This window comes from Micromys minutus (assembly GCF_963924665.1).
Source record: "Micromys minutus genome assembly, chromosome: 9".
Classification (NCBI taxonomy): Eukaryota; Metazoa; Chordata; class Mammalia; order Rodentia; family Muridae; genus Micromys; species Micromys minutus.
Window position 1 is genome coordinate 10620070 of NC_137978.1, and position 4098 is coordinate 10624167.

The window sequence follows — 4098 nt, forward strand, 5'->3', positions numbered from 1 at the left end:
TGGAAATTCATCAATGTAATCCACCATATAAACAAACTCAAAAAAAAAAAAAAACCCACATGGTCATCATACTAAATGCTGAGAAAGCATTTGACAAAATTCAACACCCCTTCATGTTAAAAGTCCTGGAAAGAACAGGAATCCAAGGCCCATACCTAAACATAATAAAAGCAATATACAGCAAACCAACAGCCAACATCAATCTTAATGGTGGGAAACTTGAAGCAATCCTACTAAAATCAGGGACTCAACTAGACTGCCCACTCTCCCCCTACATATTCAACATAGTACTGGAAATCCTGTCTGGAGCAATTAAACAGCAAAAGGAAATCAAAGGGATATAAATTGGAAAGGAAGAAGTAAAAACATCACTATATGCAGATGACATGATAGTGTACTTTAGTGACCCCACAAATTCCACCAGAGAACTCCTACAGCTGATAAACATGTTCAGCAAAATGGCCGGATATAAAATTAACTCAGACAAATCAGTAGCCTTCCTATACTCAAAGAACAAACGTGGAGAAAAAAATTAGGGAAAAGATACCCTTCACAATAGTCACCAAAAATATGAAATACCTTGGTGTGACTCTAGCCAAGCAAGTGAAGGACCTGTATGACAAGAACTTCAAATCTCTAAAGAAGAAAATCGAGGAAGATCTCAGAAAATGGAAAGATCTCCCATGCTCATGGATTGGAAGAATCAACATTTTAAAAATGGCCATCTTACCAAAAGCAATCTACAGATTCAATGAAATCTTCATCAAAATACCAACCCAATTCTACATTGAGTTAGAAAGAGCAATGTGAAGATTCATCTGGAATAACAAAAGACCTAGAATAGTGAAATCCATCCTCAACAACAAGAAAACCTCTGTAGGAATCACTATCCCTGACCTCAAGCTATATTACAAGGCAATTGTGCTAAAATCTGCATGGTACTGGTACAGAAATAGGCATGTGGCTCAATGGAATAGAATAGAAGATTCAGAAATGAGCCCTCACATATATGGTCACCTGATTTTTGACAAAGGAGCTGTAAACATTCAATGGAAAAAGGACAGCCTATTCAACAAATGGTGTTGGTCCAATTGGCACTCAGCATGCAGAAGAATGAAAATAGACCCTTTCTTATCTCCTTGTTCAAAGCTCAAGTGCAACTGGATCAAAGATCTCCACATTAAACCAGGTACACTGAAACTATTAGATGAGAAAGTAGGGAAAACATTAGAACACATAGGCACAAGAGAAAATTTCCTGAAAAGAACACTAATGGCTCATGCTCCAAGATCAAAGACTGACAAATGGGACTTAATGAGATTGCAAAGTTTCTGTAAGGCTAAGGACACTGTTAAGAAAACAAAACGGCAGCCAACAGAGTGGGAAAAGATCTTTACCAACCCCACATCAGATAGAGGCCTAATATCCAAGGTATACAAAGAACTCAAGAAGCTAGACACCAGAGAATCAAACAACCCTAATAAAAAATGGGGTACAGAGCTAAAGAAAAAGTTCTCAATTGAGGAATATCAAATGGCTGAGAAGCAGCTAAGGAAGTGCTCAACATCCTTAGCCATCAGGAAAATGCAAATCAAAAAAACTCTGAGACTCCACCTTACACCAATCAGATTGGTCAAGATCCAAAACTCAGATCACAGCAGATGCTGGTGAGGATGTGGAGAAAAAGGAACACTTCTCCATTGTTGGTGGGGTTGTAAACTCATACAACCACTCTGGAAATCTGGCGATTCCTCAGAAAATTGGACATAGTACTACCTGACGATTCAGTTTTCCACTTCTGGGCATATACCCCAGAGAAGCTCCAATATAACAAAGATACATGCACCACAATGTTCATAGCAGCTCTATTTATAATAGCCAGAAGCTGGAAAGAACCCAGAACTCCTTCAGTAGGTAAATGGATACAAAAATTTTGGTATATTTACACAATGGAGAATTATTCAGCTATCACAAACAATGATCTTAAGAAAATGGTTGCATCTAGAGAATATCATCCTGAGTGAGATAACCCAGTCAGAAAAGAACAGACATAGTATGCAGTCACTGATATTGGGATGCTAACCCCAGAAAGCTCTGAACACCCCAGAAACAACTCACAGACTGTGTGAAGTTCAAGAAAAGAAAAGAAAAAACCATTATGCTCAATCCTTACACACCAAGAAAACTTGGACTAATTCTGGGTTACATCCTGTTTTGCATGTATTTTATGCTCATTGTAAGTAGTAAGACCTTAATGCACACTATCAAACCTTTGGGGGAAAAAAAAAAGCCAAGCAGTGACAAAAATGTATACTTTTATGCAAAAATGCTTAAAATTTGTACATTTATCTTTGTTTCTTAAAATAAAATTGTTCAAAATATATATTACATGACTTCAAGCACAAAGAAAAAAAAAGAAGAAAGTCATTGTAGTATGTAGCCCAGTTATAGAACCTTGGTCTGGCATGAACAAGGCCCTGGGTTTAAACCCCAGCACCACCAAAAAAACAAAATAAGACCTGGGGAAAACAAACAAACAAACAAACACACCTGGCTTTCCAGACTCCCGACACAGCTGATAGATCTTTGGAAGGAGATTTCGGATGTTTGAGGGAGCTGGGTGGAGGAAGGTGCATGAAGGATGTTGGGTAGTGTCCCCTTCTCTACTGTAGAAATGAGATGACAGCACACAGACCATGTACATGTGTCTACTGTCAATAAACCTGCATTTCCTGAGCAGGTTTCCTAGACCTCCTGGTTTGCTTTTCTCCATCAGCTGATGCATATCTCCTCATTCTCAAGTATCTCCTAGCGCTTCCTAGTACACCACTCACCCCCGCCTTAAAGAGCGGCTTTAAGTTCTGCCTTGCAATATCTTGGGTTGCTTTCACATTACTTCTGCTCAGTGTTCCCTTCTGTTTGTACTATGGGCCAGTTCTTACAGACTGGCTGAGGTAGTGAGGGAACTTGCCTGAGACCTGGGAATCAAACCAGGAGTCCCTCCCTGGAAGTCTGCCCAGCAGTACCCTAAGAGCCAGCCTTGTTCTCCGTGAGATGCTGGGGATCTTTCATGGAAGGGGGTTTGTTGTGTGCTTTTTGGGTAGTCTCGCAGTTCCAGAAGTCATGGCGTGGCAGAGCTGACCTCGTGATGTTTAGGAACCTGGCTCATGTGTATGCTGATGTCGTCCTTCAGGGGAAGAAAAACCCAGCATCTGCCTTGTGATCCCTAGGGTTCCATCGAGGCCAGCGAGCGCAAGGGCTGTTGGGAATGGGCGTGTTGGGAACTGGTGGAGGCTTGGAGTAGCGTGGGAAATGTGTGAAGGTAATGTCCCCAACCTTCTCATATGTGAAATCATCAATTTTTTTTCTGGTCGCCATCGGCGTGAGCTGCGCGGCGGCTGGAAGCGGCTGTGCGGCGGCGACTGAGAAGGAGGCTGCGGCGGCGGCCCGGGCGGGCGTCAGAGGACGCGGACGACGGCAGACTTTCTGAAAGGCTTGCCCGGCTACAACAAGAGCAACTTCAGCAGGTTCCACGCGGACTCCGTGTGCAAGGCCTCGTCATTGTGACAGAAAAGACGAACATCCTCCCGATGTACCTGCACCAGCAATGGGACAAAAAGAACGCCACCAAGAAGAGAGACCAAGAGCAGGTGGAGGCAGAGGGCGAGAGCTCAGCGCCACCCTGCAAGGTGGCCCGGACCGACAGCCCGACAGCCCCGACATGCCAGAAGACACCTAAGTCCAGGGCATCATCCCTCGTCTGTCAGCTCTATCCGCTCCCACCCGCGTGTGTAAACGCAGCCCACCTCCTACATCCAGTCCGCGCCCTCCAACCTCATAGGACCCATGTATTTATTTTCCTTGAGTTTTTATTTATGCTGTAACTTGAGTCAAGCATTGGTTAAAGGAACATCAGGCCCATCCCCCCCCACCCCCCAAAAAATTTTTTGCTCTGGGGAGGGGTAGTGTGAGGGACTCTGTTAACAGCTGGACCTGGACGTCGAGACTTGCAAATACTCTATATTGCCTTATAAAGCAATTACCAATCAGAAGTGGCCGTCTCCTAACCATTGAGACCTAAGGTGGTTCTGATGCAAA

The 4098-nt window shown here is 43.4% G+C and overlaps 1 pseudogene across 1 annotated transcript; it reads left to right on the plus strand.

Annotated features, from left to right (window-relative positions):
- Positions 1 to 3312: 3312 nt before the first annotated feature.
- Positions 3313 to 3795, plus strand: LOC308424933 (annotated as a pseudogene). Its single transcript has 2 exons — positions 3313 to 3322; positions 3431 to 3795. The product of its transcript is annotated as an uncharacterized misc_RNA (transcript).
- Positions 3796 to 4098: the final 303 nt, after the last annotated feature.